This window comes from Gopherus evgoodei, chromosome 9 (assembly GCF_007399415.2).
Source record: "Gopherus evgoodei ecotype Sinaloan lineage chromosome 9, rGopEvg1_v1.p, whole genome shotgun sequence".
Taxonomy (NCBI): domain Eukaryota; kingdom Metazoa; phylum Chordata; order Testudines; family Testudinidae; genus Gopherus; species Gopherus evgoodei.
The window spans coordinates 32333432-32357567 of NC_044330.1; the positions used below are offsets into that span (position 1 = coordinate 32333432).

General features: G+C 48.2%; 1 protein-coding gene across 1 annotated transcript in view; it reads left to right on the forward strand.

The window, feature by feature from the left end:
* SLC9A9 (solute carrier family 9 member A9) overlaps positions 1 to 24136 on the forward strand; it is a 340359-nt gene that overhangs the window by 58600 nt on the left and 257623 nt on the right. The window lies entirely within an intron of this gene.

The window sequence follows — 24136 nt, forward strand, 5'->3', positions numbered from 1 at the left end:
CCAGGAGCATTCAGTCTGTTTTGAACCTTCTTCCTCTTAATTAATTTATGTTCACCAGTAAAGACTATGGGTATGTCTACACTGCCAGAGTTACAGCGCCGGGAGTTAAAGCACCACTCAGAGAGCGCTGAAGGAAAACCGCTGTTGTGTGTTCACACTGTCAGCTGCCTGTGCAATAGCGTATTCACACTTCCAGCACTTGCAGTGATATTCAGGGCAGTGCACCCTGGGCAGCTATCCCACTTTGCATCTCTTTCTCTTCTGCCGCTAAGAGTTGTGGGAAGGCGGAGGGTGTCAGGAGCATCCTAGGTTCTGTCCCATTGCCATGTGATGCATTGCTTCGCATCCCAGCAATCCCTGTGCTTCCATCCACATTTGGCACCATCTTTCAACGATTTGTGGACTGTGCACTCTGCCTCTTTGGGCTGCAGGAAAGGATCCTGCATTGTTGACAAGTATGCTGCTCGCTTTGACTAACACATCACGAGTGGCAGTGGAATTATTCCTTAAACTGCAAAGGCAAGAGGAGTTCAACATTGATCTCATGACGCGTAGTAGCTACAACATGAGATTGCTTGTGGCATTCACAGAGGTGCTGACTTCAGTGGAACGCCACTTGGGAAACAAGCACTGAGTGGTGGGATCATATTGTCATGCACAGCTGAGATGACAAGCAGTGGCTGCAGAACTTTCAGGTGAGGAAAGCCACATTCATGGAATTGTGTGATGAGCTCACCCCAGCCCTGCAGTACAAGGACACAAGAATGAGAGTTGCCCTGTCGGAGAAGTGCATGGTGATTGCACTGTGGAAGCTGGCTACTCCAGACTGCTACCAATCGGTTGCTAACCAGTTAGGAGTGGGAAAGTCAACCACTGGACTCATTTTGATGGAAGTGTGCAGGGCCATTAATAGCATCCTGCTCTGAAAGACTGTGATGCTGGGCAACGTGCATGACAGTGTGGGTGGCTTTGCACAAATGGGCTTCCCTAACTGCAGAGGGGTGATAGATGGCAAGCATATTCCAATTCTGGCACCAGCCCACCTAGCCACCGAGTACATTAATTGGAAGAGGTATTTCTCTATGTTTCTCCAGTGCTTGTGGATCACTGTGGGCATTTCATGGACGTTAATGCAGGCTGATCCGGAAAGGTGCCTGACACACACATCTTTCGGAACACTAGCCTATTCAGGAAGCTAGAAGTAGGGACTTTCTTCCCAGACCAGAAGATCACCGTAGGGGAAGTCGAAATGCCCATTGTGATCCTTGGGAGACCCCGCCTACCCCTTAATGCCATGGCTTATGAAGCCATTCACAGGCAACCTTGACAGCAGCAAGGAACAGTTCAACAACAGGCTGAGCAAGTGCAGAATGACTGTTGAGTGTGCTTTTGGCCATTTAAAGGCCCACTGGTGCTGCCTCTATGGGAAGCTGGACCTGGCTGATGATAATATTCCTATGCTTATAGCCGCGTGTTCCATGCTCCATAATATTTGTGAAGGGAAGGGTGAAAGCTTCACTCAGGGCTGAACTGCTGAGATTTAGCACCTGGAGGCTGAATTTGAACAGCCAGAGACCAGGGCTGTTAGAGGGACGCAGCATGTGGCCAAAAGGATCAGGGATGCCTTGAGGCAGCAACTTGAAGCTGAAAGCCACTAATATTTGTTGCTATGCTTGAGAGTGCAGTGCTTGTAATGCTAGGAAGTGATTGTGATTGGTGCAGACAATGCACTGTGAAGGTTTAAGAAAATTGCCTGTTGCTTTGTGGAGCTCTTTTTACTTTAAGTTAATAGAATAAAGATTGCTTTCAATCCAAAACAATTCTTTTTATTAAAAAACAACAACTGGAGGAGAGAGAGAAACAAAAACAACAACATCAGCACTGTGGGGGATGGAGGAAGGAGGGGTCCCAGGAGGAGGTGGGGTCCTGGGATGGTTAAAGATTTGTGTATGTCCAGGTATCATATGCAACTTTGTCCTTTGGAGTACAGTGCAGTGAATTCTGTAATTCAGCAGTGCTAAACTGCAGAGGGATGGGTGTTGAGTGCAGTGAGTACTGGGAGTTTGCAGGGCTGTACTGTGATGGGGCAGGAGTGGAATGCAGCAGGTACAGACTGGAGTCAGGAAGTTGATAAGAGTGTAATAGCAGTGTCTGGGGGGCGCATGGGAAAGCGTTTTGTGACAGTGGCTGCAGGGGAGGGCGGGTGCAGAGCTGCTTGGTTTGCAATGCTAGTAGCACCTGGAGTGTGTCCACTTGGTGCTTCATAACATTTAAGAGCTGCTCTGTGGCTTTGTTCTGGTGTGCCATGTCCTCCTTTTGCTCCCTCTTCTCGCTGTCCCGCCACTCCTTCAATTCTTGGTTTTTGCCCACAGAGTGCATCATGACATCACGCAGAAAGTCCTTTTTAGTTCTTCGTGGCCACTTTCTAATTTTGAGCAGCTGTTCAGCTGGCGATAGCAAAGAGGGAGGCTGGGCTCCCAAGGTCATATCTAAGAAGCCAAAATGCAACATTTTACAGAAGCAGTATTGTTTGCAACACACAGGCCACTGATTCAGTGACTTAAAACACAGCCGCTATTCACATACCTGTCCCTGACTGATCCCAGGCAAGCACACATGAGCCACAAGATCCCCAAAATGGTGAGGAACAGCAGGGGCAGGGGAAATCAGTGTTCCAGGACCGTACGGTACACTGGGCACATGGCTCTTGGGGAGAGCCAGCACTGTAGGGGTGGCCTTATAATCACCACTGTCCTCACATTTTCCATAGGCTATGTTCATTATGGAAAATATCTCACTGCTGAGAGTGAGCAGGGAATCAAGGGAGGGTCTTCTCCAAAACTGCGTCTTCTACCCTGGCCCTTATATGGCTCGCCTGTGTGCAACAATGGTCCCCCACCCAGTGATGGCAGAGTGGCGTGGGAAAGTTACTCTTAATGGGGCAAGAAACAGAGCCACTCTGCCAAAGAACTTGCGGCAGCAGATTGCTGCCCAGTATCTCCACGAGAGTTTCCTGGAGATCTCTGAGTCAGATTCTGGTGAAACAAGGGAGCCAATCAACATCCTGTTCCACCACTCAGACTAGGCATGTGGTGGTATGCGCATCATACAGACACAAGCCTGCTTTCTGCAGCCCTCCTGCCCATAACAACTCTCTTCAGTGATTCACAAAATCAAAGCCACTTATCAGGGGCCTCCTCTCCTGTTTGCGCTTCACCAGTCTCCGACAGCTGTGACTGGCTATCCTCCTCCAGGGTAGAGAAGAGCTCCTGACTGCATGCATCTATGACTTCCGAGTTGTCCTCTGCCTCTGGGTCTCCCTCTCCCTCCACATCCTTGTCCAAGATTTCCTCGTCCTGGCTCGGGCCACTCTCCACTGGTAGGCGAGCCACCAAAGTATCTACACTGGCCTTTGCAGTGGAGGTGGGCTTGCCACCGAGTATCATGTCCAGCTCTTTGTAGAACGAGCAACTCATGAGCGCAGCACCAGAGCGGCAGTTTGCCTCCTGTGTCTTGTGGTAGGCGTTCTGCAGCTCCTTCACTTTGATCCTGCAGTGCAGTGTGTCCCAGTCATAGCCCCTTTCTATCATGCCTCGTGAAATCTGTCCATAGGTATCATAATTCCTATGGCTGGAGCGCAGCTGGGACTAGACAACCTGAAGAGGTACAGCAGCTCGGCATGGCTCCAAGCAGGGGATGGCCTGGTGCGTGGAGCAGGCATGCTCACCTGGAAAGATGCACTGAGACCAGGGCCACCCAGAGGATTCAAATTGCCACCAAAGACCCGGGGCAGAAGGACCCCCGCCGCCGAATTGCTGCTGAAGACCTGGCACTTTGGCGGCTGGTCCTGGGGTGGAAAGACCCCCCCACCACAGGTCTTCAGGGCACTTCAGCAGCGAGTCCCAGAGCGGAAGGACCCCCCGCTGTCGAATTGCCGCCAAAGACCTAGAGTGGAAGACGCTCCGGGGGCCCGAGCCCCACGACAGTTTTCCGGGGCCCCCAGAGCGAGTGAAGGACCCCGCTCCAGGGGCCCTGAAAAACTCTTGTGGAGGCCCCTGCGGGGCCTGTGGCAAATTGCCCCACTTGCCCCCTCCCTCTGGGCAGCCCTGACTGAGACCACTGCACGTGTGACCGAGCAAACTGGAAATTCCCAAGGAATTTTTAAGGGGTGGGGCTCACAGTTGGTCACCTGAGGGCAGGGCAGTAGAGTTCAAACCTATGACCAGGGAGGCGAGACAGGCATTGTGGGACACCTCCCAGAGGCCAATTGCAGCACTGTAATCGACCAGGGTATCTGCACTGACATCATGGCACTGTAGCCCTGGAGCAGAAAACTGTACGCCTCTCATTGGGGTGTTTTTTTCACAGCGCTACAACCGCGCAGTTTCTGTGCACTAAGTGGCTTGGCAGCGTGTACACCTCGGAAGTTATACCACAGAAAGCTGCTTTATTGCACAGAAACTTGAGTGTAGACATGGCCTATGTCTTATAGTGCTTGGTTCTGACCAATAAGTTATTCCATAACATGGGTTTGTTAATATAAAAAAGGTTTCTTAATTATATATCTGATATATTCATCTGCCTGCAAAAAAGGTTGGTGTTGTTTAGTAAACTCTGTGCTAAGCTCTCTCTGAGATTTTAAAATATCAGTAAGAAAAAAGCTCCAAAGGGCCTCAGCCAGATACCAAGCTCAGTTACACTGATGTAATCAGAGTAACTGCATTAATTTCATGAATTCACTCTGGTTTTACACCAGTATTAACTGAGCAGAGTATCTAGCCCATGATATTCTGTCATATCAGCATAAAGATAAGAAGCCCCATTAACATTTAACTAATGCTCTTTATGAACAACATTGGGCCAAAGCACAAATACTTGCCTTACTCATACAGGTAATTGAATTGAATTCAATGAATCTGCTCACATGAGTCAGGTGAGTAGGATTTGTCCCTGAGTTTGGGATTTTTAAATACACACTGAAGAACATCATCCCATGTAAACCCATTATCCCATGCTAAATTTGCTCCAAACTGTAGCATCATTCAGATAAATATCTCATTCTTTTCTCATTAAAAACTTCTTCAGTGGATGTTTGCATAGTGGAGCGTTGGTGTGAAAAACAACCAAAGGCTTACGTCCAAACCTCCAGATTTAATTAGCATTCATTTGCCTCACCCAGGAAACATTTAAGGCAATTTTCCACTTAATCATTTTCACTAAAAAGGTACAGTACTAGCCTAGATTTTAAAGACTGTTAAGCCATCAGAGCATTGAACTGTAAATTCTAATTATTGTCTAAACAAGACATACAAAAGATATTATGAATACTTTATAATAAGGGTTGAGGCACATGCAACTGGGCCTGGCGCAAGTTTCTGAGTCCGGAATGGTGCCTGGTGGGAGATGTACTCCTGAATTCATTTGTCTTAGTTCAGCTAAAATGCATGTATTCAGAACACCTCAGAGGAGAACTCTCTCATGTATAATTGACTCTATATGTGGTTTTTCTAAATCAGGTCTTTCTTTTAGCACTAGCAAATGGAAGTTTAAATGAAAAAAATAAACTACAATAAGCACAGTGTGAATATTGGGACCCAAAACTAAGGCCTTGGCTACACTTGCGAGTAACAGCGCCATAAAGCAGCCCCTAGTGGCCTAGCTCACTCTCAGGGGCGGCTCCAGGCCCCAGCACGCCCAGCGCGTGCTTGGGGCGGCATGCCATGGGGGTGCTCTGCCGGTCGCCAGGAGGGCAGCAGGCAGGGTGCCTTCAGCGGCATGCCTGCGGAGGGTCCTCTGATCCCGCAGCTCTGGTGGACCTCCTGCCGGCATGCCTGCGGAGGGACCGCTAGTCCCACAGCTCCACCAAAGCCGCAGGACCAGAGGACCCTCCACAGGCATGCCTGCGGGAGGTCCACTGGAGCCGCGGGACCGGCGACCGGCAGAGCGCCCCCCGCAGCATGCCACCGTGCTTGGGGCAGCGAAATGTCTAGAGCCACCCCTGCTCACTCCCCGTCCACACTCACAAGGCATGTAGAGCGCTCTGACTCCGCATCTACAGCGCTGCTGGTACTCCACCTCGGTGAGTGGAATAACGTCTGCTGCGCCCCCTGCTGGAACTCACCCAGAAAAATCATCAAAGACAAAGCCGCCATATCCCTTGTGGGTGGCACGTTTCACAAAGTGTCCTCACCTCTGGGTATCTCTCCGAGATCCAAAGAATTGCTCTGTATAAGTTTGAAACCTTGTTTCTTCTTCGAGTGATTGCTCACATCCATTCCAGTTAGGTGTGCGCGCCGCGCGTGCACGTTCGTCGGAAACTTTTTACCCTAGCAACTCCAGTGGGCCGGCAGGTCGCCCCCTGGAGTGGCGCCGCCATGGCGCCCAATATATATCCCTGCCGGCCCGCCCGCTCCTCAGTTCCTTCTTACCGCCGTGTCGGTCGTTGGAACTGTGGAGCGCGGCATAGCTGTCCTCCACGTCCCTAGCTCTCCTAGTTATCTATCGTTATCTATTGTTATTCTCTAGTTCCATTACAGTCGTTAAATAGTTTGTTAAGTTGATAGTTAAGTTAATTAGTTGTAAAGTACTTCTTCGCCGGGGGCTTAGCCCTTCCCGGCACCCGGCACCGGGCTCATGCCTGGTTCGCCGGGCTTCAAACAGTGTGCGGCCTGCAAGAAGCCCATGCCTACCAGCGATCCCCACGAAGCGTGCCTGAAGTGCCTCGGGGAATCGCACAGATCTGACAAGTGCCGCATCTGTAAGGCCTTTAAGCCGAGGACAAAGAAGGAGAGGGATCAAAGGCTCCGAACTCTCCTGATGGAGGCGGCACTTGACCCGACGGCTTCGCAGGCCGTGGTATCGGCACCGGCACCGGATCGCTCCGGCACCGAGAAGACTCCTCGGCACCGACCCTCTCCGGCACTGGAGCCAGAGCCAAGGCCGTCGAAGTCTAATACTCCGGCCAGGCAGACCCGGCTAGAGCGCCCGGCCTCGACATCAGCCGCGGCGCCGCCGGCACCGTCAGCACCGTTGACTCCGGGCCCGGCGGGTCCGTTGAGTCCGGTGCCGCCGAGCTCCCCCATGAGATCTGGGGTTGAGATAGTGGTCCCATCCACACCGGAGACCTTCGCCTCGGCTCGGGACCTTATTGCCCTGACGGAGCCTACTCGGCTGCCACCCCCGGTACCTCCGGTGCGGGTCGCGTCCAGAGGCAAGCCCATGATGTCGGCACCGCCCACAGACAGTCGTTCGCCATCCAGGTCCCGACGTCTTGGGCGCTCCAGATCCCGACGCCGCTCGCAGTCCCGGCACCGCTCCCCTCACCGGTACCGGTCGCACTCGCGGCACCGGTCGGCATCGAGACGGTCGCGGTCAGGCTCCAGTCGACACCGGCACCGCAACTCCAGGAGCAGGTCCCGACGCTACTCGCCGCACCGGTCGACCTCCCGGCACCGAGCTGGTGGTAGGTCCCGGTCCCGGTCCCGGTCTCGCTCGACCTCCCGGCACCGAGCTGGTGGTAGGTCCCGGTCGACCTCCCGGCACCGAGCTGGTGGCAGGTCCCGGTCCCGGTCGATCTCCCGGCACCGAGCTGGTAGTAGGTCCCTGCACCGAAGCGGCGCCCGGCACCGAAGCGACGCCCGGCACCGTGACAGATCCCGGTCCCGGTCCCGATCCCGGCACCGATATGACTCCCGGCACCGGTCCCCGGCACCGAGACGATCCTCCGTGCCGGCCCGCGCAGACCCGTACTATCCAGGGTCGGCCCCACCGTGGCCCTCGAGGCAGCCGTCCGTATCCTCCCAGGCGGACAGCGGCTATGCGCTGGGCACCGACCGGCAGGCGGCGCTGTTTGCTGATCCGCCGCTGCAGGACCAAGGCCCACAACAGTGGGGATTCTGGACACCCTGGGCGTACCATCAGGCCCAGGGCCCCCAGCAGCTCCCTGCTAGGCCGGCGACTGCGGAGCGTAGGGCCCCTGAAGCCTCCTTGTCTCGCCCCCCTCCCTCCCCGGAAGGGGACGAAGGGTCCAAACAGCAGGACTCCGCTGTGGCTCCGGAGACAGAGGCGAGGGCTGAGGAAGACCCTCAGTTGGACACTATTGTGCCTGGGGTCTCATCATCCTCCTCCGCGGATGAGGCGGTGGCGGGTACCTCCTCCAGCAGTCCCCCCCCGCTGGATCTTAGGGCGCACCAGGACCTCCTCAGGCGATTGGCCCAAAACCTGAATCTGCAGGCAGAGGAGGTCTCGGAGATAGAGGACCCAATTGTTACCATCCTCTCTTCGGATGCTCCCACCAGGGTCGCCCTGCCCTTTATACGGACCATCCAGGCCAATGCCAATACTATCTGGCAGTCCCCGGCCTCCATCCCTCCGACAGCGAAAGGAGTCGAGAGAAAGTACATGGCCCCTTCTAGGGGCTATGAATATCTACATGTTCACCCCACTCCCGGTTCACTGGTAGTGCAATCGGTGAACGATAGGGAGCGTCACGGCCAGGAGGCTCCGGCCCCCAAGTCCAGAGAGGCCAGGCGGATGGACCTCCTTGGCCGTAAGGTGTATTCGGCTGGGGCGCTGCAGCTCAGGGTCTCCAACCAGCAGGCCCTGCTGAGCAGATATGCCTTTGATTCCTGGGTGGCAGTGGACAAATTTAAGGAGCTGCTGCCACAGGATGCTCGCCAAGAGTTCACGGCCATCTTGGACGAAGGCAAGAAGGTCGCACGCACGGCCTTGCAAGCCTCCTTGGACGCTGCGGACTCGGCTGCCCGTACCCTTGCGTCAGGAGTTACGATGCGTCGCATCTCCTGGCTGCAGGTTTCCGGCCTTCCGCCGGAACTCCAGCATACTATACAAGACCTTCCTTTCGAAGGCCAGGGCCTATTTTCTGACAAAACAGACCCCAGACTCAAGAGTCTGAAAGACAACCGAGTCGTTATGCGGTCCCTCGGGATGCACACTCCCGTGACGCAGCGTAGACCCTTCCGGCCGCAACAACAACAACAACAACAACAACGCAGGCCGTTTTCCCAGTTCCGCCAGCGGCAGGACCTTTACAGGCGCCGCGGCAGGAACGGGAGGCGCAGGCAGTCGGGGAACCAAGGGGGGCAGAACCAAGGCTCCTCAAAACCCCCGCCTGGTCCTAAGCCTTCATTTTGAAGGTGCGCTCGAGGGCGCAGTAACAGTTTCCCCTATGGATCCTTCCCCCCCGTTTTCCAACCGCCTTTCGTTTTTCCTCCCGGCGTGGTCCCAAATAACATCGGACCGCTGGGTCTTAAGCGTGGTGCAGACGGGGTACCGCCTGCAGTTTGTTTCGTTTCCTCCTTCCCGCCCTCCTTCCTCATCCCTCTTCAGGGACCCCTCTCACGAGCAATTCCTTCGGCAGGAGGTGCAGACGCTCCTCAGCAAAGGAGCTATAGAGGCGGTTCCCGAAAACGAGAAAGGCAAGGGGTTTTATTCCCGCTATTTTCTGATCCCCAAGGCCAAGGGGGGCCTCAGGCCTATCCTCGACCTGCGAGAGCTCAACAAATACCTCGTGAAGTTGAAGTTCCGCATGGTATCCCTGGGGACCATTATTCCATCCCTGGATCCGGGAGACTGGTACGCCGCCCTCGACATGCAGGACGCGTATTTCCACGTTGCCATTTGGCCACGCCACAGACGCTTCCTCCGCTTCGTTGTGGGGGCTCGTCATTATCAATTTGCGGTCCTCCCGTTTGGCCTGTCCACGGCCCCGAGGGTGTTTACAAAATGCATGGCAGTTGTCGTGGCGCATCTTCGGCGCAACCGTGTCCACGTGTTCCCTTATCTGGACGATTGGTTGATTCGGGGCACGTCGGAACAGCAGGTGAACAGCCATGTCCGCGTGATCACCGGCATGTTTGCGAGTCTGGGCCTCTTGATAAACACAGACAAGTCCACCCTGAGGCCCACTCAGAAGGTGGAATTTATCGGGGCCGTCCTGGACGCCACTGTGGGCAGGGCCTCGCTGCCTCAGCAGCGGTTCCAGACCATGGCGGCGATCGTTCAACGCTTGCGGTCAGCCCCGTTGACGTCAGTGAGGACATGTCTAACCCTGTTAGGCCACATGGCGGCGTGCACTTTTGTGACCGACTACGCTCGGCTCCGCATGAGGCCTCTCCAGCTGTGGCTTATCAGTCATTACAGGCCAAGGCAACCGTTAGACATGTTAATCACAGTCCCCCAGAAGGTCTTAGATTCCCTCGGCTGGTGGTTGGACCAGTCCGTATTGTGTGCGGGTCTTCCCTTTCACCCGTCTCAGCCCTCGGTATCCCTGACAACGGATGCCTCAGATCTAGGCTGGGGGGCCCACCTAGGGACCCTGCGGACGCAGGGCCTGTGGTCTCAGGAGGAGGTGGGGCTACACATCAACATGAGGGAGTTGAGAGCGGTCCGCCTTGCTTGCCAAACGTTTTGTCATCAGCTTCAGGGTCGTTGTGTAGCCGTGTTCACGGACAACACGACGACCATGTATTATATCAACAAGCAGGGCGGCACCAGGTCCTCCTCCCTGTGCCTCGAGGCGATACGACTCTGGGACTTTTGCGTAGCCCACTCCATTCACCTCAGGGCTTCCTTCTTTCCTGGAGTACGGAACACGCTGGCGGATCGATTGAGCAGATCCTTCCTGTCACACGAGTGGTCCCTTCGCCCGGACATCGCTCTCTCCATTTTCCGGAGGTGGGGTTATCCCCGGGTGGACCTCTTTGCGTCCAAGGGGAACAGGAAGTGCCAAGCGTTCTGCTCCTTTCAGGGCAGGGAGCCGGGGTCGATAGCGGATGCCTTCCTCATCCAGTGGTCGACCCACCTGTACTATGCGTTTCCTCCGTTCCCTCTGGTTCACAAGGTCCTCCTGAAGGTGCGCAGAGACAGGGCTCGTGTGATCATGGTGGCCCCGGCATGGCCCAGACAGCACTGGTACACCATGCTGCTAGACTTGGCCGTAGCCGAACCAGTTCCCCTGCCCCTTCATCCGGACCTGATTACCCAGGACCACGGGTCTCTCTGTCTCCCAGACCTGCAGTCGCTGCACCTAGCGGCGTGGCTCCTGTGTGGCTAACTGGTTCCGAGCTGCGCTGCTCCACGCCTGTGAGAGAGGTGCTCTTGAGCAGCAGGAAACCGTCCACAAGAGCCACATATTCGGCAAAATGGAAACGCTTCTCCTGTTGGTGCGTAGAGAGAAATCTCCGCCCTATGGAAGTTTCGGTATCCGAAATCTTAGACTATGTTTGGTCCCTCAAAGAACGTGGTCTGGCCTTATCGTCGTTGCGAGTCCATCTGGCAGCTATCTCCACCTTTCACCCGGGTGCGGACGGTCGCTCCGTTTTTTCTCACCCGACGGTGTCGAGATTTCTTAAAGGGCTGGAACGGTTATTCCCTAACGTCCGTCCCCCTGCTCCAACCTGGGATCTTAACCTGGTGTTGTCCCGGCTCATGGGGCCCCCCTTTGAGCCGTTAGCTACTTGCTCCCTGCTTTACCTCTCTTGGAAGGCTGCCTTTCTAGTAGCTATCACCTCAGCTAGACGGGTGTCGGAACTCCGAGCCCTTGTGGTAGACCCCCCATATACGGTCTTCCACAAAGACAAGGTACAGCTTAGACCACACCCTGCCTTTCTACCCAAGGTGGTCTCAGCCTTCCACGTCAACCAAGAGATTTTCCTCCCGTTTTTTTTCCCAAAACCTCACTCCTCAGGCAGGGAGCAGCAGCTCCACTCGCTGGATGTCCGTAGAGCTCTCGCGTTCTACATAGAGAGGACCAAACCCTTCCGCAAATCCCCCCAGCTTTTCGTGGCGGTAGCGGACCGTATGAAAGGGCTTCCTATCTCCTCCCAGAGGTTATCCTCGTGGGTTACGTCCTGTATCAGGACCTGTTATGACTTGGCCCATGTCCCTACGGGCCGTGTGACTGCGCATTCTACCAGGGCGCAGGCGTCGTCGCTGGCTTTCCTTGCCCGTGTGCCCATCCAGGAAATCTGTCGGGCAGCGACCTGGTCATCGGTCCACACCTTTGCTTCCCACTACGCCCTGGTACAGCAGTCGAGAGAGGATGCGGCCTTCGGAACTGCAGTGCTCCGTGCCGCGACTTCTCACTCCGACCCCACCGCCTAGGTATGGCTTGGGAGTCACCTAACTGGAATGGATGTGAGCAATCACTCGAAGAAGAAAAGACGGTTACTCACCTTTGTAACTGTTGTTCTTCGAGATGTGTTGCTCACATCCATTCCACACCCGCCCTCCTTCCCCACTGTCGGAGTAGCCGGCAAGAAGGAACTGAGGAGCGGGCGGGCCGGCAGGGATATATATTGGGCGCCATGGCGGCGCCACTCCAGGGGGCGACCTGCCGGCCCACTGGAGTTGCTAGGGTAAAAAGTTTCCGACGAACGTGCACGCGCGGCGCGCACACCTAACTGGAATGGATGTGAGCAACACATCTCGAAGAACAACAGTTACAAAGGTGAGTAACCGTCTTTTCTCTCACCAATGGAAGTTGGTCCAATAAAAGATACTAGCTACCTCATCCTCCTTGTCTCTCTAGTGAGTTCCAGACTCCCCTCTCTTGAGTCTCCCTTCTGTGACTGGCACTTCCAAGATTGCAGCATGTGTAGCTAATGTGAGATGACATGATCATGGATACCTCACATCAGTTCCATGGAGGATTTTAAAGAGTAGGACCAAAACCTGAACTTCACTTGGCATTTAGTGGAGAGCCAGTTTAAAGAGCACAGTGCCAGAGCGATGTGCTTTCTTCAGGCTCTGTTGCTAAGCAGCTGGGCTGCTCTGCTGTGAAACAGTTAAAGCCATTTTAAATTCTGTTTTTGCTGTTGGTAGTTTGATTCCTAGGTACTAAACTTTGCAGGACTAAAGCCTGTTGAGGTTGGCTGAGGGCTTGGATCATTATGAGCATTTACAAATCTGACCAAAAGCAGTCCATTACTGGCAAGCTGCATTGCTCACCACTTGCTAGATGCATTTTCACCATCCAAATTAGCTGTGTATTCATTAGCACAGTTAGTGTCTTGAACTTGTCATTTGCTCATAACATATAGAACACCCAAACTTGATTTTTTTACCACAAACTCCACTTGCCTTCACTGAATGCAGTCACTTACCCTGTAATGTGATTTATTATTGTCATATGGGAGTGCCTTCATGGGTATGTAGATAGACAAAGAATTTACTATCCAAGGTTTAGAGCTAGTTGAAACATTTTATTTAAAACTTTTTTTTTCATTGAAAATTGGTGTTTTGGTCAAAAAAATTGTTAAAATTTTCTGGGTTTTTGTTTTGTTTTGTTTTTATGAAAAAATGAAGACCAAATTAATTTTATTTTTTAACAGAAAGTTTGAAAAAAACTGATTTTTTCCTGCATTTCATAGGAAAAACAACTGTCATTTTCCAACCATTTCGATCAATGGTAGACTGACACAGGGGAATTGACGAGCAATAAGAGGATGCAAAGATAGAGATTATAAAAATAAGGCCAAATTTTTGAGAGAAAGAGAGAGAGTGTTCATTCCTAAACCACTAAAATCCCCTTCCAGAGCAAAGTGCCAACTTCTCCATTCACTACCAATGCACCACCCACCTCTCTCTCAGCATCCAGCCCACTCCATCTGCTCTCATCATTTGTTGCCTCCAACTTTCCTTTCCTAATGAACTCCTATCCTTCACCTCTATCCTGCAAAACTTCAGCTCCTCTCCCAACCTCTATAGAGGTGCTTGCTGATCAGACTGCTAGTAATGTCTCTAGCAAAGCCAGTTCACAGGTGGTAGGAGGAAAGGCGCTCCTGCCCCACGTGGTGCTTGATGTGTGCATAAAGGGTGTGGGAGATCGGGCCATGATGATATCAGTGCACAGAGTCTATTTGGCCTTCATACAACCTGAGGAAGGAGGTGGCCATTTGAGGGGGTCATCACAAGTATCCAGAAGAATTGATCAAGAAAATCTTAGGTTTGACCAGTGTCGTGGGTCCAGTGGCTTAATTGTTCTTCAGGTAGAAGCTCTAGAAACTGTTGGTGCAGTTTCTGGCCCTGCCCCTGGTGACAAGTTCTTCATTTCCCAGCCAACATGTCTGAAGGGTAAGAAGCCTTCTTGGGACTTTATTCTTCTAGTGAGTCTCTCTACTGTAGATTGGTCCCAACTGGTCCACTCTCTACTCTCCCCCACTGGTGCAGCAGTTCTGGCTACTACTCTTGCAGTGTCTGGTCCTTTGGAGAGTTTCTGCACAAGAACTGTAGGACTGAAATCACAGTGAATCTGGAAGTAGTTTTGTTCTCTTTGTTTCATAATCCAGCCCCAATCTTCCTCTGCTGCTCCCCCCTCCCCAAAATGGGGGCAAATATTGTTTGTAACATCTTTGCCATACATATTTTGTAGCATTATATAAAGAAAAATCTGAATCTTCAGTATGATAGTGTCATTATTTTAATAAGTGGTAGTTATGGAACTATTTTACCAGATGCACATTAACAGCATTTTGGTATAAAAATAGTGAAAGTATAATAAATGGAGAGCTGTTTGCCATGGAGCAGAAATGACAATTCTGTGTGAAAGAATGATTAAATATATGTGTGTATCCACTGAACAATGTTATCTTTATGACACAGTTATATAATGGGGCTCGAGAAGACTACAACTCCCATAGTGCACTGCAGACCCAGTCTTTCAATATGACATTGATGCTTATTGGGTTTTTATTATTATTACTTCATAAGCTGCAAATCTACCAATTATGACTATTTTAATCAAACAATATTAATACGGTAGCACAGAATCTGGGGCTCTGCTGATGCATTAAGTGTATTAAAGAATATTCCTATCCAATTAAGGTTGTCAAGTAAGTGTGAGATAACCTATTCACCACAGGTTAAGTAACTACATTCTTAATGCTAGTTGGCTGCTGACTCATTCTTGATAAATACTTTCATTCTCAGACATGATTAACTGACATTCTGCCTCGGAAGATTCCTATTTGAGCATTTTTCTCACTGTATCAGAGTCACTTTAGTTAAGGGTCTGTCTGTCATTCAATAAAACCCCATTTTAGTTTCTGGAAAATTAGATCTCTGACATCTTCACTTGCGTCTGGCATTAATTGTTGTTCAAGTTGCCAGGCCAAATGCCCATAAACTGAGAAGGACATCTAAGCTCTTTTGCAGTAAAACAGAAAAAGGGGATGTTTTCTTTTTTTGGACTTGGCAGCACCTTTAGTTTACTATTATCAGTAATAGATTATTTCATCTCAGGATCTTAAAGAGCTTCAAAACTTTATTTAACTAAGCTTCACCATATTCTTGTGAGGTACACCATTCTAGAAATGGAGAAACTCAGATACGGAGGGCCAGATTCATCCCTGGTTTAACTTCACTGGATTTACACCACAGGATTTGCTGTTCCTGTGCACCATTGAGGTTCATGGCAGAGGTTAACAATGGTTTGTCCAAGGGCAAGGTGTTGCCAATGCTTGTTACTGAGCATAGTGCCTACTACTTCAACGCGATTACTCACAATAGTAAGCTACTTGGGAGTAGAAAGTTTCTACAGGATCATACCCATAGTGGGTAGCAATATCAGGAGTACAATGAATTTCCCAGCCCTTAGACTGATCACCACAACTCTTGTGCTTTTTGAATGCCAAGATACTGCTTGCAGACACACAAGCACAGTGCCAGTTTGTAAATTAAGCGGTTGCGTGAACTCAAGTATCCAAGAGTACGAATGAGTCCTTAAAAAGTTGCCTTTTTCCGCTAGAGCTGCAGTAAAGCCCAGAATATGGCATAAAGGCTTTTGTCATTTTTTGGAGAACTATTATTATTTAGTGTTTGTATCATGCTAGTTCCAAAGAGCCTAGTAAGGGTTGTGGGCCCGTTATGCCAGGCACTTTTCAAACACACTTGAAGACCTGGTCCCTGCCTCAAAGTATTTACAATCTTAGAAAGATCTGCTATAGCTAATATTCTAAAAATAGCCATCACATTTTTATAGCAGCTACGGTTTGGAATATTTTTTGCTGGTTGTTTTCAACACTTCATGAACAGATGAAACAGATGGGCCTCGGAAAATGACACTGAGGATCATAGTGGCTGATGGAGCTAAAAGAACATCATTTCTCATTAAAGTTAATTAGCAGCATAAAAAGGACAGTAGCAATAATAAGAAAGGAAGGGAGTGGCACATAGAAGGCAAAGGTACTTATGTGGTCCCCATTAGTTTTGTATCCAACACCTCACAATCTTTAATGTATTTATCTTCAGAATGCCCGTGTGAGTTAGGGAAGTGCTAGTTTCCTATGTTACAGCTGGGGAACTAGGACACACAGAAATTAGATGACCTGCCTCAAGTTGCATGGAGCTCTGTGGCAGTACAGGGAACTGAATCCGGATCTCCTGAGTGCTTGATTAATGCCCAGACCACCAGACCATCCTCCCCACATTATGCAGAATGTGTGTATGGGGGAGAGATAGAGAGAGAGATTGGGAGGGTGAGAGCGAAAGACAATTAAGAATCCGAGTGCTGTGAGGCAAGGGCCATCTCTCAGTCTCCATTCTGTATGTCTCTGGGTGTATTGTCACAGCTCAGCTAACACAGCTCTCTAATCCCTTCTGCAGCTTTACTTTATCATTTCACTCTGCTTGGACAACTAAACCACATGAGTCAGTTTCTCTTTCCTGTTCCAGTGACATTCTAATCTGTTCATTTTCTAATTCCCGTGCATATACATGAAAGTGTAGTGGCTGAGTTTCAAACACTGCTGGAGAATGTTTAAATCCAAACTAAAGACTAGCTCAGGGCTGAACCAAGTTCCAGGATTGGAACTAGGGTGATCAGACAGCAAGTGTGAAAAATCGGGAAAGGGGGTGAGGGATAATAGGTGCCTATATAAGAAAAAGTCCCCGAAATCGGGACTGTCCCTATAAAATCAGGACATCTCGTCACCCTAATCGGAACACACCAAATTTTGGGAAGTTCTGATTCCAATGTGAATTTCATGACTGCCCCTTATCTCTGTAATGGACTGAACTGAACTGAAACCTGGTATGTGAACTTTGGAAGTCTCCTTCTGTGCTCATTCGCTCAACCCTATCTGTGCAAACAATGGTTTTCACTGTAATTTTCAAAACAATGAAAACATTTCTATTGATATTAGGCTTTGTGAAAACCTGTCATTTATGAAACCTACAGTAAACAATCCATGTCAATTATCTGGCAGTGTCCCTTTAAGGTCAGTAGGAGCCACTTTTAGTTTTGCTTTTGTTGAGGACTCAAGCATCTCTTGTCATTGTGTTTTGGTCCTTTGAGTTGCAATGTTTTGAGCTAATCCAATAAAAATGTTTAAAGTGGTATCAAACATGCTTCCTTTTACTTAAATTCATGCCATGTTTTGTAGTGGGTTATTCTCTAATCTAATTTATATTACTCTGAGAGTCACAAACTGATCTTAATTATCTTGTAATGGTTAAAAAAAACTCTTTTAAAGAAAACAGCAAGTGCTCCAGAGAAAGACCACATAGTAGATCCTTGCAATATAAGAACATGGGGAGGGTTAGTGTGTTTTCCTTGAAAATATTTTGAAAGAAAGTTCTCCATTTTTAAAATGGGCTATTAAACATTTATGCAACTGTTTTATAAATGAGAGGTAAAAATAGTGGTGTTTAGTCCTATTTGGTAGAGGTTTTTCGTTTTAAATGTCAGAGCACAGTTGCTTTAATTATTCATGAATTAGATCAGAGTGAATAATAATTGTATTCTGTATTCCCCTGAGTTTCAATGCAGATGGGTTAATGTCCAACAAAGAGATTCTCCACTCTTTGAGGACATTTTTTTCAGTCTCCAAGGTTGTGTGCTCTCACTGTCTTTATACAAGATGTTTTGTTTTCTGCTGACACCAGCATTTTATTCTTACCCTTTTTGTCTGTCAGGGTCCAATCCTGCAAAGTACTGAGCACATCCTCAGAGATGCAGAATACCCACAACTCTCACTATGGCCAGGAGGTAGAAAGGGAAGAGAAAGGTTGAGGGCTCTCAGCAACTTCAAGATTGGCTTCTTATTGCTAAACCCCCCAGCTCTTCTTTGAACTGCTTCATAAAGTGGCATTTCTATATACAAAATGAGTTCCAGAGCAGCTAAGCACAAAGGGTCTCCCTGGATAGAGAATGCTGCAAGAACAAAATAGATAAAACAGTTCTATCAACAATAAAAGAAGCAAAAGGGTCAATATAATGAATAAGGGAGCGCTAAATGGATATGTCCAAACTCAGAATCAGATGGGCCTTCCAATTGCTCTGTCTCCAATACAAGAACAAGGGGAGATTCAATTAAATTGAAAAGCAGCAAATTTAAAACTGATCCACAGTGAAGGCAACATATAACCCCCTTTTTCGCAATACAGAGTTGATCTATGGAACCCATTGCCACACAAGGTCATTAAAGCTGAGAGCTTAGTGGGATCCTTAACAGGTTAGACATTTATATGGATAATGAGACCATTCAGCTAGACAGGATTTGAAATCTTCGTGCTTCGAGCCATAAGGCAGCCAGTAATTTCGAGGGATTGAAAAGAAACATATCTTATGGGCAAGCCATTTGATAAATGTGCACTCTGGGCTTTCTTGAAGCTTCTTCTAAAGACTCTTGTCCTGGCTGCTGTCAGAGACAAGACACTGAGATAGATGGACCACTGGCTGGTTCAGTCTGTCAGTATCTGTATTTCTATAAAGCAGATGTGAATACAGTCTAATTCAAACTGTGTTGTTCACAAGCAGCAGTATGGCACTTGTTTTTAAAAGAGCACAATTCTTATTAATATATCCAATATTTCATTATTTTAGCTATATTAATACATGGACAAGATTGCATATCATGTCTAATAGAAATAATATTTTTCTCTTTGGGGTGGTGACTTTGACTTGTATATGTCTATAAAGTATCTTGTGTGTTGCAGGAGCTCCAATAATGATAATTAATCATTGAATTGGCTGAGTGACTAACTGAATGAATTAACCAGCTAATTAGCCAATCCAAAACCATTTGACCAAATGACTCAAATTCCATCCCATCAGATTATGTGACTACTGCTGTGTGTGGTTTGAAGTTAGGATTACTTGGAGTTAAGGCTATGATTTTGGCATGAAAATTTTGAGCAAATTTTATGGCAGAGGTGTGGAAAAAAAACAATGTCACATAAAGGTCATCAAACAATGTAGCTTTTGCTGTCAACATACACTAGAGTGTAGTGGGGGAGCTGAAAGATGAGGTCTTGGGATGGGAGAGGATTGGAAAATGCGCCCACCCCACACCACTACTGCAGCAGCAGCTTCTCTTCCACTGAACTGGACCCAGCTCACCACTGGCATTGTGGGATAACAGTGCTGCTCAGGTTTGCCCCGTCCACCCCACCGTAGATGGCCAAACCTGAGTGGTGTTGCAACCCCGTATGCCAAGTTGCAATACCATTCAGTTTGGGGCCTAATCAAATGTGCTTTTACAGCCATTTCCAAGATTTTGTGGTATTTATTCAAATTCACGATTTCCTTTACCTCTGTGACAAAATCATAGCCCTACTTATACTTACTATACAGATAATATTATGTTATGAGGAGTCTCAGACATTTAAGGCACTTGACCATAATCTTGGTCCCTGACTAATAATATTTTGTACTTTTATAATACCTTCAATAGCATCCCACCAACCCTATGAGGTAGGTAAGTGTTAATATACCTTTTGTATAGAGTGGTCCGATGAAGCACAGAAATGTTAAGGGGTAGGTCCTCAGCTGGTGTGAATTGTAACAGTCCTATTGATTTCAATGGGTCTATGACAATTTACGCCAGCTGAGGCTCTGTCCCACAGTGACTAGTCCAAAGCAACATAGGGTAGGATTCATAAAGGAACTTAGGCACTGCAACACTGAAAGTAACAGGAAATCACAGGAATAACACTGCTATCAATAAAGCCTGAATTAGATACCTAGACTCCTTGTACAATGCATGGGGAGGGATAGGCACCTCAGGCCTGCTCTATGCTTGAAAGTTAAGTCAAAATTGGTATGATGCTCAGGGATGTGAATTTTTCACACCCTGAGATACTGCAGCTATGTCACTCTAACCCCCAGTATAAATGTGACTGGGTCAACCGAATAATCCTTCCGTCGATCTAGCTACCACCGCTCAGGGAGATAGATCACGTACAGTAATGCAAAAACCCCTTCCGTCTCTGTAGGAAGCAACTACACTATGGTGCTACAGCACCAGACCTGTGCCACCGTAGTCCCTGTAGGGTACAGTGCTAAGTTCCCTCTAAGCTGCTCGGCCATGTAGCTGCCTATTAAGCCCTGCACAGTCCCACAACGGACCTGTCACAGTGGGGAGAGGCGCCCCTCCCCGCCAGCCCCAGCACAGACCTGTCACAGCGGGGAGAGGCACTCCTCCCTGCCAGCACTAGCATGGACTTGCCATGGCCAGGAGAGAGCCGCCCCTCCGCCAGTCTCAACACAGACCTACCCTGGACTTGCCTCTCCCCTGGCCCGAGCTGCTGCAGTAAGAGTGGGCTGGGGGAAACCTCTCTCCCTACCACAGTCCCTGGGCAGCCAGCACCCCAAACCTCTCAACCCCACCCCCACCCCAGAGCCTTCACCCCTAGCTGGAGCCCTCATTCCCCCAAACCGCAACCCTCTGCCCCAGTCCTGAGCCCCCTCCCACACCACGGACCCCATGTCGCTCAGGGATCTGAAACAAGTCACACTGACAGAGGTGCCGGTGTGGACAGTGCTATGTCAGTGGACGATGCTCTCCTGCCAATGTAGCTAATGCCGCTCATTGGGGGTGGTTTAATTATGTCGATGGAAGAGCTCTTTCTCAGCAGCATAGAGCAACTACAGGGGAGACCTTACAGTCGTGTAACTACATCGGTACAGTTGTGCCTCTGTAAACTCTCTAGTGTAGACATGGCCTAAGTCTAGGCTGCCCACAGGCACCTCGCTCTGCTAGTGATCCACAAATGGGGAGAAGTTAGGCACTCAGCTGCCTATGTTGTCAGGAGGAGATGGGAACTTACTTCCCTTATAATCTTTAGCTTAGTGAGTAGAGTACTCACCCAGGATGCAGGAGATTCTCACTTCAAGTCTCCCTCCCCCCTAACCACTGGGCTACGGAGTCATTCCAACTTTTTCTCTGGCCCAACTACTATTTAAGTATTCCATTGTTTAGTGAGTGGAACAAGTTAACTGGAGAGTTTGAGGGAGCCATCACATCAGAATATCCCGGAGCCTACTGGTTAGCGCATGCACCTGAAAAGTAGCCAGTCCCTGTTCAGACCCTTTCTCCTCGTCAGGAGGAAGGAAGGACTTGAACTGGGGGGTCTCCCCACTCTGTGAGAGTACCTTGTCCACAAGGCTAAAGATTATAAGGGAGGGCTTTCTCCTCCTCTTCTCGTCTCCACCTCATTCCACTCCTGGCTATTTTGTGTGAACTTGCCTGAGAGGCCCAGTCCAGTAGGCCTGCTCAGGTGCTGCCTACTGGAGCAGACACACATACAGCTTGGGAAGCTGAATGCCTGGCATTCCTGATTTGTGAATTGCTCTGGGCCTTAGACAGGAAACAGGCATCTGCACATCTATCATGAGACAACAGAGTACATGCCCCCAGGAAAAACCGTAGGTGCCTATAGAGTTAGGCGACAACCAGGCCGGAGTTTTGTGAACCTTAGTTAGTGACACCTATAAATGGGACTTAGGCATCTAAGTACTATTGTGGATCCCACCCATAGTGAGTTAAAAGGCCAGGAATAGAAACAGAGTTCTTGGTGGCCCAGCTGGGCTCTAACCATTCAACAATCCTGCCTGCCTATGAGAGTGTGTTGTACCATTGTATTACAACAAGCTATCATTTGCTAATGTATCTATTAACTAATTGGCATTGAATTTAAATATTCACTATATAAAGGTTATTAGAAGGACTTTCTTTACAGAATTAAAACTTATTTTTTTTAAAGTAGCAAAAATTGCAATACAATAAGAATAGCTATAATCACAGGTACAAGCCTTAAATACTGTGTATATGTTATATGTAGTAATTTTATACAGTCACATCTGACCCATAATAAATAGTTGTTTAAAAGATGCATTGCAGGGGAATAACACTTAGTACTTGATTACAGCACTACCCTCGCCCAGTACAAAGCAGTTCAATATCCTGTCTCTGGCAGTGGCCAATACAATATGTTTCAGAGGAAAGTGCAAGAGGGCCTGTAGTGGATAATAATGAGACAACCTGCCCATTTGGGAAGTTTCTTTCTAATCGCAGTGAGCTAGCAGTTGCCTTCTTCCTTAAATTTTTATAAAACTTTCCAGTAGAGCAAGTTGAATTTTTTCAAATTTTGACTGACTTTTGAATTTCAAATTTTTGAAAAAGAAAAAGAAAAAATTGAAAAAAAAAAGTAGTGAAATTTCCCCTCTCGTTGTTTTCCGGTGGTTTTGGTTTTTTACCCAGCCCTACTTTCTAAAAAACCTGTGGATATTCTCATGATACATATGCATGTGTAATCTTTTTTTTTTTAATCCTGTTTCAGTGTCCTCGATACCATGTGGCAATGAGTTTTCTATAGATTAATTAGCCATTGGTAATACATTGTACTTCTTTTTGTCAGGTTTCAATGTGTTTCCTTTCAGTTTAATTGACTGTCACATTGCTCTTGTACTACGAGAAAGGGTAGGCAGCAGCACCCAGCTCTATGTGCTCTCTACCACGGATTATTTGTATCATTCTTTCATGTCCCTTCCCATTGTCTCCTCTCTAAATTAGTCAGTCCTGATGTCTTCAGTCTCTCTTCAAATGGAAGTCTCTTCATGTCTGTAGTAACTTTCTCAATCCCTTTTCATTTGCAAAATCAATAGTTATTAATTACTATATGCATTTCTAAAGCACCGATCCATCACTGTAGTACCTGGATGCACTATAGTTGTACCTAGATTTGTAGATTTTATCAATTTTTAATGGAATGCCAGCATCACAGTTTGCTTGCTTTTTTAAAAATGTATTCCGCTAGGTTGTCAATCTGCTAGTCTTTGTTGGAGGTTCTCTCTATAACTAATATTCAAGCAGATAGACCTTGATTTGAAATTCAAACCCTTTGTGGCAAGATGAAATATTCAATGGCACTATATTTTGGACATTCAACATTTGACAGTGTTTCATGCCTCATGTGCCTCAGTAATTAGGAGATTTTTGTCAGCACTCAAAGATCAAGTGCATATTTTTCAGGTTTTTATGTACATACTGTATATTGCCTCTGATTTAAATTGAGCTCAGGAACACAATGATCTTGAGGCTGTGTTGTATTCATTAGAGGAATATCAAATATGCATTAAACAGTACTGTACTTGTAAGCTGTGGTGAACTGGTTTCCATCTCGTTAATCCAAAATGTGGTGAAACAATAGTATATTAAGGACTGATAGAAAAACAACTTGAGACACTGGGAGCCCACTTTATTCAGGGATTTCCATCTGTGTTTAATGACCTCAGTATAATTCACTGACTTCCCAACACCCCGTACACACACCTCTCTACCCTCTTGAGACATGATGAAAATTGAGGCAACAGTGAATGAAGGAAATGAGTTGCAGCTCTCAAAAGTGAAGCCAGTTGCCTTAGACAGAGACTGCCATGTGAGGAAGAAAATACAACATACTTGAGTGGCCTAAACTTATGTCAAGCCCATGTAACAAAGTGCTGCATGATTTCACCGCATCGCAAAATTCTTCTGTATAGAAGCCTATAATGGTTTTCCCATTCCCTTCTCTTTCTATAAAAGATTGATCAAGGACAGGATATGCAACACAATAATTAGACTGAGTTGGAGTGGAAAAATTATAACTGCAAAACCCATATAAGCTGCTAAAAATGTATTTGAAGAAAGCATCAGAATAATAACGGTATTCATTATCTATGGCAAAGTGACAGTGTATTAGAAAAAACAGACTGTGTTAAGTGAAGAGGTGTGTCCTATATCTTATTTTTACCAAGTCTTTGACAGTGTTTAACAGAACTATAACTGTACATTGTGATATTAGGGGTGAGTGAGGTGTTTTCCTAGTATCTGAAGTTGTCCAAAATGTTCATATG